The sequence below is a fragment of the Notothenia rossii genome (genome assembly GCF_949606895.1).
Source record: "Notothenia rossii genome assembly, chromosome: 4".
NCBI lineage: Eukaryota > Metazoa > Chordata > Actinopteri > Perciformes > Nototheniidae > Notothenia > Notothenia rossii.
In genome coordinates this window covers 88140547-88153141 of record NC_136902.1, presented here as the reverse complement: position 1 = coordinate 88153141, position 12595 = coordinate 88140547, and the positions used below count along the sequence as shown (strand labels likewise).

Genomic DNA, 12595 nt, shown 5'->3' with positions numbered 1-12595 from the left:
TTACAGTTTAGGAACTGGGGCAGTAACTATAGTAACGCAGTGTAGGCGGAGCTGTGACGTCATCTTCAATGAGAAACACAAAAACAACATCAGCCGTTAGCTGTTAGCACTCAGAGCTCACAGCTCCTCATATCTGTTCAGAAACTAGACAAAAGTTAAACAAGTCCAAACCACAGACTGTCTGTGTCATGGAGAATACAGTCGCTGGTTTATTTATGTCTGTAGGCCGTTGTTGTGAGAGTGGACGGTCGGAGCATATACAACGTTAGCTTAGCCAATCTCCATTCAGGAAACACGCATTTTAAAAGGTTTTTCTCCTGCCGTCTGTCTGCAGACTTGTCAAAGCATTAATTCATGGTTTTTACTAACCGGTATCAGTATGTTGTTACTTCGGCATCATTTAGAAACGTGTATTACAATTAAATCAAGGTCAAATGTGTTCCTCTTGTTGTAGTTGTAGCCCCCTCGCCAGCGATTCTCTCACTAGTTTAGCATACTCAGCCCGGTTGTTGGCCCGGGAAGAACCTCGATTTTGGAGAGCCAGAAAAACTGTGAAAAAGTACCCGCTAGCCGGAACTACCCCTAGTGGAAACGCAACCAAAAACGGGCCGGGCACATCACGCTTAAACCGCGCTGTGGTGGAAATGCGCCATTTGTGTGTGATTGCAACAAAATGTAAGTTCTCAGCCTTGTTAACGATAATGGTTTAAATGTCAGATCCTAATTAGGGCTTCCAGGCGTTGAAGCAACAACATACTATAAGGCCTAAAGAGGACACCTTATATTCAGGTTCATATTAGTACTTAGTGCCTCTCCTGTGACATGTCTCCATACTTTAATGTTCAAAAAGCTCTTTATTGTTCTCATACTGCCTGTGCTGCAGCACCTCTTTTCACCCTCTGTCTGAAACCAGAGCCCAGTCTGCTCTGATTGGTTAGCTAGCCGGCTCTGTTGTGATTGGTCAACCGCTTAGAGATGTCCCGCCCCTTAGCCTATCACGTACAATGAGTTGGAGCGCTAGCCAATAGAAGAGTGTGTTGGAGAGAAACTCCCTCTGCATTGTGGGTAATGTTAGCCACAGTTTTGAAAAGGGAAAACTATGAATGGGATAATAATTTTCTCTTAGTACAGCTCAAATAAACAAGAGATTTGTCCCAAAAAACACAAAACAAATGATAAACATGTCGTTATGAACCCGACAGTAACAATGGTATTTGGCAGGCACCAAAAGTAATCAATAACCAAAATATTGCAGAAACAAAATGAAAAATGATTTGTATTCCTATACCAACTTTCTAAAATCAGTGACGTCACTGAGAATAAATTATTCTGTCCTACATCAACCTTTTCCTGCGATTATAATGAACATGTCCCTTTATCTTTTGTTTCCATTTTGATGAGAGCACAGGTGGAAAGGAAGATGGACGGAAAAGTTAATCAAAAAATAAATCTGGAATAACTGATGTGAGCGGGGTCTATGATTACTCTGATTAACAAGCCCATTACTGGTAATTGCTAGGAACCCACAGTGTCGGCTAGTAAACACCGCGGCTAACTTGCTCTGTGTGTGTGTGTGTGTGTGTGTGTGTGTGTGTGTGTGTGTGTGTGTGTGTGTGTGTGTGTGTGTGTGTGTGTGTGTGTGTGTGTGTGTGTGTGTGTGTGTGTGTGTGTGTGTGTGTGTGTGTGTGTGTGTGTGTGTGTGTGTGTGTGTGTGTGTGTGTGTGTGTGTGTGGCTCAGGTTGTGTGTTGGTTTGTTTCAGTGTGACCCCGTTTAGATAAGCATCCATTAACATGTTAATGAGCCAGTTTCATGACATGGTAAACCTCAACGGAAATGTTATCTTTTTATGGTCGCTTGAACTTCTTCGCACAAAGTTGCTTATTTACACATCCAGCTGTTACAAAGCAACACTATCATTCATCTGTTTGTGTCCTGAGAATGTGTTGTTTAGATTTGTTGTATGGCCACTGGTAAAGAAAGAAAATGAAAACAAGAACGAGAGGTTAAAAGACTTGGAGAGCTTGACCACCAAAATCAACAGAAGAAGTCAGACAGGAAGTCATTACTAGCTGTTTTTTAAAGATGCCACTAATAAATAGTGAATGAAAATACGTCAATAAGATATATTTTTTTTATTCAACTGAAACATTTAGAGCTAATTTACTTACTAGAAAAGTGCTATTTTTGTATTGAATTGTTTTACTGTATACTGTTGATCCCTCATTTCCATTTCCTAACTTCTCCACACTTCCTCACTGAGGGAAGTGTGGCTTAACACGCTTCGCCTAATGCTTCCCTTAATGCCAGCCAGAAGACAGGATTGTCTGATCCTTTAAAGTAATACTCGGATAGATTTACCCTAATGCAACTTTGAATATCTGTTTTTCTTATATCAAATCCACCTTAGTGGTTCTGAGTTTTTGACAATTGCCTACACCACCGTGAATAGACAAAATATATAGATGATATCTGAGTTTAAAGAGGCCATATTCTGCTCATTTTCAAGTTCATATTTGCATTAGAAATGACGGTTCTTTTGTGATTGGTCAACCACTTAGAGATGTCCAACCCCTTAGCCAATCGAGTACAATGTGTTGGAGCGCTAGCCAATAAGAGTGCAGAAGTTACAAAGCGATGTCCACATGTTCAGGAACTGAAGGGAACTATGGGATTTTAACCTTTGCAGACCATTTACTTACACAATAGCCTATATAACACACTACATGGAAAGGGAAAAGCATAATAGGGCCTCTTACACTCTATTTTATCTACTTAAAAAGGTTTCATAAAATGTCAAACACTGCCCATCTTTACTTGACTTCACACAAAAACGAGTAAAATGTGAAAAAGGTCTGATTATTTATTCAGCGATGACTTTCGTGACCTCGACATCAAAGTGGAGGCTACCCACTCCTGACATGAACTGCAGGTTGAATTACACGCTTCTCCACTTCAAGCTTACCGACTTATTTATGTTTCATAAGATCTGTTTACTTATTTACCGTCTGATCCGTCACGGTGAACTCACAGGCCCTCAGAGCTGCGAGGTTCAACCCTTTGAACTCCTGATGTTCTTAAATGATCTCCTAACGTCACAACCGCTCAAATTCACCATCACATCTCCATCAAGAGCCTCCTCTCACGTGCTACCTTTTAGTTTTGTAGTTGGTACCTACAATTTAAAATAGCCCCGGTGCGACAGGAGTTTTGACAGTGGAAGCTTGTGCTCCTTCTTCATTTGTTATTTTCCTCCCAACCCCCTCAGATGTCTGAGAGCAGTCTGCGCTTTCATCTCCACTTTACTTGTCCTTCCATCTTTTATTTTAAGAACGTGTGCAATGGATTAGTTCCCCCCCCACACACACACACACACACTACTGAAAAGCCTTTGGATTAGGATGTGTGGAGGGTGGGATAATGAGAAGAAGGGAGGAAGAAAGAGAGTAGAAGAAAGTGTGTGTGTGTGTGTGTGTGTGTGTGTGTGTGTGTGTGTGTGTGTGTGTGTGTGTGTGTGTGTGTGTGTGTGTGTGTGTGTGTGTGTGTGTGTGTGTGTGTGTGTGTGTGTGTGTGTGTGTGTGTGTGTGTGTGTGTGTGTGTGTGTGTGTGTGTGTGTGTGTGTGTGTGTGTGTGTGTGTGTGTGTGTGTGTGTGTTCGACTAAACATCAGTTAAAATACCTCTTAAACCACTTAAAATCTTCTGTTTACCAGATTGCTGCTGAATTTCTTGGAAAAGTCTTATTCTGAATAATAAAAAGCTTAAGAAAATGTCAAAAAGGAACAATTTACAACTATTTTATCCTGACCCAATCCAATAAATACTTTATATTTAAATGTGCCGACAACCACGCAATTTTGTCAATTTAGTGGATTTAAGACAGATTTCTGCTCATACGTTTCTTGGAATTTACTACTCTCCTCTGGACGGACCTCGTTTTGACATGATTCTGTGTGAAGGATGTTCAATATAACCATTATATCATATCAGGGGCGGACTGGGACTAACAATCAGCCCGGGCATCTCGACCGGCCACTTCGGTACCACTAGTAAATTGTCAACGGGGGGGGGCGGGGGCCCAGCCCACATCGTCCAACCGGCCCACTAACGGCCCTTCGTCAAGAACGTCCCGATGGCCAGTCTGCCACTGGCCCAATGTCGCAACTACTTTATAAATGTGTTTGCAGACAATCTTATTTACCGTCTAATCAATTTATTTAATCGACCGGCCTATACAACTAAGTTAAAATCTTGAATTTACCAGATTTGTCCTCCTAAATATATTGGAATTGACCTATTCTGTTGAAAACGCATTGGAAAAAAACACCCGAATGCACAATTAGTAGACTTATTGACATTTTGACATGATTTTGTGCTAAGGATGTGCAATATAACCATTTTAAGATTACCGCAATGATTGTATATTTATGTGTTCATGCAGTACTCCAGCCTTCACTCTGGCTCTGTGGCAGAACCACTTGTACACGCCTTCATCACATCCCGTCTGGACTACTGCTATGGAGTCCTGTCCGGGGTTCCCAGCAAAACCCCGGACAGGCTCTGATACGTCCAGAACTCTGCCGCTAGGCTTCTGACCCGCACCAAGCCATGGCAACACATCACCCCCACCCTCACCCACCTCCACTGGCTGCTGGTCAAGTCCCGGATTCAGGAACAAAACACTCCTCCTCACGTACAAGTCCCCCCATACCCTCGCCCCCCAGTACTTAACGGACCTCCTCCTCCATCCCTACACCCCTTCTCGGAGTCTGCGGTCCTCAGACGCCTCCGAACTGTTGGTGACAGGGCGTTCAGTGTTGCGGCCCCCACCCTCTGGAATGCACTTCCTGCCGAGATCCGTAATGCTGCCTCCCTGGACATCTTCAAATCATCATTAAAAACACACCTGCTCACCCTGGCCTTCGGGCCCGAGCCCTTTCTTGGTCCCCCGGCTTCCTTTATTTTTTGTTTGATTGTCTGTTTGTTTTGTTTGTCCACCATGTACAGCCACCTTGGGTCCCTTGAAAGGCGCCATATAAATATTATTTATTAGTATTATTATTATTATAATAGTTAGTTACATCGGTTTAAATCTTGCATTTACCAGATACTATGTGCTCTTTCATATCCTGGAGATTACTTATACTGCATTTAAAAAAAGCATAATGACCAAAATGAACAGTTAGTTGACTTTCGGAGTCAAACACAGGTATTTGATGACACTGTTGTTGATAAGAAGTGCAAGAAGTCCGTCGATATTTTATATGTGTGCAGCTTTATTTGCAGCAGCTATGTTGTAGGTCTTCTTGGTAAGCTGGTTGTTTATTGTCTGCTTCCCAAAAACTGCCTCGCTGTTGCTATGCGACTGTTTGCAACTATTTTGAACAGTTTGAAGCGATCTTTTGCTGGAGCCCATGCTGAGTCTGAATTCTAAATACATGAATGCCACGCAGAGCTGTCGGGATTTTCACTTTCTGTTCGAAACAAAGGATAAAAGAAGTTTCTTGAGTGGGAGGAAACTCCGCTGTGAGGTTCTTGATCTGTCACTCAAACCCTTTCACGTTACATATTGACACCAATTACACTTCAAAATGCAATAAGGACACACTCGAAGACGGGGCAGTTGAGGATAACAGAGCACACGTTCTGTCTCTTCTCGTAGGCATTCATGATGTTGCACACACAGAAAGTGATGGACGTTGTTGTGTAAAGAATGGTAACAGAGCTCTATAGAGAAGTTTAAAAAGCTGCTAAGCAGAGCCGAGCCGTGAATTCTCCATCAGAAAAAAGGGTGCTTCATATGTCGTCACGAAGCGCTTGACTTCAAGCACGATGTTTGTGTTGCGTGTCCCGGTGTCAGTCATGGACGTTACATTGCACAATTAAAGTTGAGTCAGGTGTGTTCTCCAGTTGCAATGCATTCAACACCTTCATAGGGGAATTAGACTTTTGAAGTGAAGTACACACTGTCTAAAGGCCCGGACACACCAAGACGATTCTGGCCGTCGAAGAGCGTCCTGCCACCCTACTCAGATTGGTGTGTCCCGCACCGTTGTATCTTTTCAGCCGTGCCGAGGCCTTTTCGGCCCAAAAAAAAAAAGTCGGCCTAAGGCAGTCAGCAAAATAAATCACTCTGATTGGCTGTTCAGCTAGCGAATCAGTGCATGAGAAGCGAAACGGAAGTGAGGGACCCAAACAAACTATTAAGAAGGCAAATCTGAGATTTCATTGAACTCCAGCTCTGGACTCAGGTTGGGGAAAGCCCCTTGAGCTTCTCGCTGTAGAGGGAAAATGGAACACTTCATTTGTTGTTTGTTTATATCACGCAGTCTGTTCTTCTTCTCTCGGTTATCACGCAGTCTGTCTTCCAGTTGTTGCCTCTTTTGAATCACGAATACACACTACCGCCGCCTGCTGGTAAGGAGAGGTATTGCCACTCATGCATGCGCAGTTCGTACGAGCTTCTTGGCCGTCGGCTGTAGTCTTTGCGGTGTGTTCCAGTGCGACACATGGCCAAGACGTCTGTTTTGCGAGGCGACGCAACTGTCGGGGTCCGTCTGTGTCAGTTCTTTGGTGTCAGCTTGGTGTGTCCGTTAACAAAGCAATGTCTATCAATTTAGCCAAGTCATTTATTGCAGGCTTGGGGAGTAACGGATTACATGTAACACGATTAAGCAATCAGGTCACACAAAAAAAGAAGACGACTGTTATAGAAAAAAATAAGGAATCCGATCACTGTCACATTTCAAAAATTGGGAATTACTAGCAGGATGTGTTGGTTGTAGCAAATACAAGGCCTTATCTTGTACTGTATGATGCAACGTGCGTTGTAGTGATGCTGGAATATTGCATGCCCCTGACTCTGATCCTAAATCTATATTTAGACAGCGCAGGTGATGAAGGGGATTGTGTTGAATGTGAGTCAGCGTTTAAGGTCACTCGTGCACAACTCCAAACAGAAAACCTGCGAGAGAGGATGTGGGAGTGTCTGCTCTGCCAAAACAAAACAAAAAGGAATATTTATTTTTTCCGCATGAACAGGTTTCTACAGAAGTTGGTATTTGAATTTCAGCAAGTGACATAACAGATTAGATTACTTTGATGTATCAGAAGAATAACAGAAGACAGAGAGCAGGTGTACCCAGTAGGTCCCAGTAGTTCTATTCAAATATAAATACTTTTTAAGGGATAACAATAGACTCACTTATTGTATACCTTCTTTTTGCTGCTTTCAATACACCTCGTGTTAATTGAAGCATGCAGTTGCTCAAAATGACAGCACCACTCCTGCTCATCCAGATGATTGTTTGAATAAATACATTTTAAAGAGGCTGTTTTATGCTGTTGTGTTAGGTAGGAGATTTAGTGCATGTAAATGGTCTGTAAAATGCTGTGAAGGAAATTCTTAAGAGAAACTGATAAACAATGAATGGACAAAGTTTGTCTTTTGTTATGTTTAATAAAGTAATAAAGAAAGTCAATATCCAAGTGAAATCGATCCCAAATGTAGGAACTGAGCTACTTCACCCTCAGAGGTTAGAGAAGAACACAGCTTACAGTCACAATATATATAGTAGGGAGAATATCCAACTTGTCCCACCCTTAAAGGCCCCATGTCATGGCCGTTTCTACTGATCATAATTCCATTATTGAGGTCTACTAGAATAGATTTATATTGTGCAATTTTCAAACTCACATTGGTTTCTCATACAGCATCTCTGTATAGTATGTGTATTCACTCTCTGTCCTAAACGGCTTGTTGGAGCCCCTGCCCCCCCCCCCCCTCCCTATGAGCCCAGTGGCCGTCTGCGAGACACCGACTCACTGCAGCTGAGAAAAGATTGAGTGTGTGTGTGTGAGGAAGTCCAATCCGTGGACTCAACGTAACGGCTCCGCGATGGGTCCATTTGGGTATGGGCACTTCACTGTACCCAGGAAGGAAAAGAGAAATGTCCAACGAGGCGTTCTGGGGCAGCATAGACAGGTCTTTTCTGTGTTAGAGCTTTACTCGCTGCAGGGGGTTTGAGGGTTTTGACTCTGCAGACCGTTTACATGCAGAAAAACCTTCATAACACACAAGGGGACGGGTAAGAACCAGGAAAGCATGACATGGGACCTTTAAATGATCTTAGGCATCATCTAAACATCCCCTCCATTAAACCATAAAACCCCCTCGTCATTAACCATTTGCAAATCCACCTTTTACACTTCCCTTTGCCCTCCTGCAATGTAAATCCTTAACATGTGTCTTTGTTAAACACATGCAAGACTACAAATACAATTGCAAGAGGCAATCACAGTATAAGACTATGTTTTAATGATTATATGATCATTTGACATGACAGTTTCCCTTTTTGCTTCAAAGTTTAGTTGCAAGTCAATAATTGTCCCGAGATATTTGTAAGATTGCATAACTTCCACTGTCGGATACTTGATGGATAAGTAAGACTTCATGTATGTAGTAATGTCTTTAAAGAAGCCCTGTTATGCTTTTGGGGATTTCTCCTCTCCTGTATTTTATTATATTGGTTTGTGTGCATGTAAATGGTCAGCAGAGGGAGTTTCTCTCCTTGTGTATACTGCAACACACCACCGACTGTACATATCACATTCGCAAAGGATGGCTGGGAGCGAAACCCCACAATGTCCTAGACACGGGTACAAAAACGATCAGATACTTCTCAGTACTGGGTTATTTACATACATTAAAGTTATCTAAATAAAGTACCCAGTATAAATGTCATATTTTTATGTGTTATGTTTGTGTAAAGGATGTTTAATTTGACTTATTGCCGTATGCTTCAAATACTGTATGTTTACGGTTACAAACACAAGCCATTACAGACACACAGTTGTTTACTGGCAGGGAACATGCTGTCAATGCTGGAGTATTCATGGTTTTGGATTTAACACTCCTACACAAAGTTAAGGAGGGTGACAGCACTGTATTCAGTTTGTCAAAGGCTTCTCAGAAGTACTTTTAGCTTCTGGGACATTGGGTATATCATTCAGTGTGTAACATTCTGCATCTGATGTTTACACTCATGCAAAAAGTTCTGCAGTGATGAGCTTTGTCCCTCTGCTGAGTTTGAATGAAGTTATTTGCCATGGGGTGAAAAACAGCTGTATGGGATTTAGAATTACATTTTGCTCCCTTAGCACGTTACAGAAATAACTATTTTTATTAGTGAATATTCGGCTGGATAAACTGTTTTGCTCCACTGAGAACCATGAAATGAGATGGTATCGTACATTAGGGCATTGGTGCAAAGTGCTGCCTAATGCAGGGCTATTTATATCACAATCTGTAATGAGATTTGGGAGAAACTGGCTGAGCTATATGCTAAGTTATGTATGAGGATTGTGTTTATTAATTCAACATGCTCAAATATGTATAAATAGCAAAGGTATTAAATGTAAAGGTTTCACATTTTTTACGAGGTAAAGCCTGGCAAGTGTTTTGTAAACATGTGTGTTCCCTGTGGGTCGCATAACAACTCTGGGAAATCACAGAAATTGGGTTTTGATATTGTAAGGAGTTGAATGAAAGCAAATGGCATCCAGAGGAGGAGGAATAACACGGCAGCTGATAACAGCGTGAACAAATCCATCTTCTTTAAAAATGAGAGGTCTGGCTGAAAATAAGCATTCCCTTTGGCAAGAAGTGACGCTTTCAGCAGACGTACACTTTGGCCACAGTACCAATCCATAAAAGCATAATTTCTATTTTTGTCCCTGTCTCACACACACACACACACACACACACATACACACATACACACATACACACATACACACATACACACACACACACACACACACACACACACACACACACACACACACACACACACACACACACACACACACCTCATCAGGAAGCCATGCTTTCTCAATACTCTCTTCTCTTGAAAATCAAACATTTTCTACCCCCGTCAATCTCAGTTGGCTGATGGAGAAATAAAGGTCACGACTCCTTTTACCCCCTCCTGATTATATATTGGTGCACTATACAGCAAAGAGGCTTTTGACCCCTTCTAGGGTGACGGGGATAGAGTCTCTCCCAGGTGGCAATTGTAAAATGGCGTTTTGTGTGTGTGTGTTTGCATTCCTTGTATTTTGGCTCATATGTAAACCAGTGAAAGATATCTGACAATGAAATTCTTTCGAGAGACTTTCATGGACTTGAATTCAAGCTTTGCATAATTTTACTTCTTCTTTAACGTTGTCTCGGCCACAGTGTCTTTATTCTAGATGCAGAGGTGAAAGGTGGAGATAGAGGAGAGGACATTATTGAAGTTTTCCACGGGCTCAGGCCGCGGACACCACAGGGCAGCCAGCTCTAACGAGGGTCTTAAGTCTCTTTGATTCAATCTTTCAGAAGTCTTCAAAATCGCAAATTAATTGGAACCAATAAACACTAGATAAAAATGCATCAAATGCCTCTCAGATTGATGACACACAGATTTAGAAGTCATTTCTGACCAACTTCCTGCCAATCCCTTTACTTCACCACAAACAAATAACCTCATCTGGTCGACAGAAAAAAATAAACTTTTTTGGAATTGCAATATTAACTTACTTTGGCGTCTTTATATGATATATCGCCACACATAAGTGATGCTATGGTGTATCAATAACCCACCCCCAATATAATCGGGTGGTGAGTATAAGATCTGACAAACAATATAGAAATTGTGATGCTAATATGTAGTTTGACCACTATAAATAGTACACCATTGTTGACTTCCGGAACATATTGACATCACTATGTAACACTTGTGCTTATATTGGCTAGCTCTCATTGTACGTGCTAGGCTAAGGGGCGGGACATCTTTAAGCGGTTGACCAACAGAGCCGGCCAGCTAACCAATCAGAGCAGATTGGGCTCTGGTTTCAGACAGAGGGTGAAAAGAGGTGCAGCAGCACAGGCAGTATGAGAACAATAAAGAGCTTTATGAACGTTAAATCATGGAGACATGTCACAGGAGAGACACTCAGTGTTGTGCTAGTTACTGAAAACCAGTAACTAGTTACCATTACTAGTTACTTCTTTTAAAAAGTAACGCAGTTACTTTACTGATTATTTACACCCAAAGGTTACTTAAAAAAAGGGCTCCCATTAATGCCCTTATAGCCTTCACTTCAGTAATGTTATTGCATTGGAGAATGAAAAAATAACGGAGTAACGCACCATGTAGTAACGGTAACTGAGTTACTGAATTTAAAAAATAACGCGTTAGAGTACTAGTCACTGCCAAAAATAACGGCGTTACAGTAACGCGTTACTTTGTAACGCGTTAGTTCCAACACTGGAGACACTACCTACAAATATGAACCTGAACATTTGCTTAAAGTCCCTTTAAGGCATCGTAATCCAAGAGGTTTGTTATAATATATATATATATATATATATTGGCTAATGCATTATCTAATTATCTCAGTGTTGTCATTGTTATTGGCATCAAGATACACACGGTATTATCTCGGCTCTGTAAACAACGTGTGTCATTTTCCAATGTTTTAAAATGTCCATCACTGTCACTCTACCGACAGTTGGACAATGTTACTGAACATTAAAAGACACTGTAATTATACCTCAGAAGACACACGGGAGACTTTGATATTTCCATGGCGATTGCTGGAAAGTGTCTACATTTCTCCTTGTCAGAGCGTCTTGTTCACACGAAACAGCAGCATGTCTGCTGGAAAAGGAGCACTCGAAACATGTTCCCGGACGTCGGTTTCTTTGAGCGTGTTGAGGGGCGAAGACAGGTCAACCATGAAATCTGCTGCACTGACACTGTGCTGTTACAAGAGGAAGAGCACCTGTCTGAACAACAGGGCAATTATAAAAGTGATAATCACTTCTTCTTTTTTTAAAGTAAGAAAGGTGTCTCAGACTATCAAAGCCGGGGTCTCGTTTGAATTGATCAATCATTTGTTATGGTGTTTAGACACATTCATGCAGGCAGAGGCTGCCATGCAAGGTGCCACCTGCTCAGGGAAACTAAGGGCACATTCCCACTGCAGGGCCTCGCACGGCTTAGTACGGTATAGTTAGGCCTTGGTAGGCCAGGCTCACTTTATGCTGCGTTTCCATTACAGTTTAGGAACTGGGGCAGTAACTATAGTAACGCAGTGTAGGCGGAGCCGTGACGTCATCTTCAATGAGAAACACAAAACCAAAATCAGCCGTTAGCTGTTAGCACTCAGAGCTCACAGCTCCTCATATCTGTTCAGAAACTAGACAAAAGTTAAATAAGTACAAACCACAGACTGTCTGTGTCATGGAGAATACAGTCGCTGCTTTATTTATGTCTGTAGGCCGTTGTTGTGAGTGTGGACGGTCGGAGCATATACTGCGTTAGCTTAGCCGATCTCCATTCAGAAAACACGCATTTTAAAAGGTTTTTCTCCTGCCGTCTGTCTGCAGACTTGTCAAAGCATTAATTCATGGTTTTTACTAACCGGTATCAGTATGTTGTTACTTCGGCATCATTTTGAAACGTGTATTACAATTAAATCACGATCAAATATGTTCATTTTGTTGTAGTTGCCAGCGATTCTCTCACTAGCATACTCCGCCCGGTTGTTGG

General features: G+C 41.9%; 1 protein-coding gene across 4 annotated transcripts in view; it reads left to right on the top strand.

Moving 5' to 3' along the window:
• Positions 1–12595, top strand: part of sphkap (SPHK1 interactor, AKAP domain containing) — a 181079-nt gene that overhangs the window by 122195 nt on the left and 46289 nt on the right. The gene's annotated exons all lie outside the window — the stretch shown is intronic.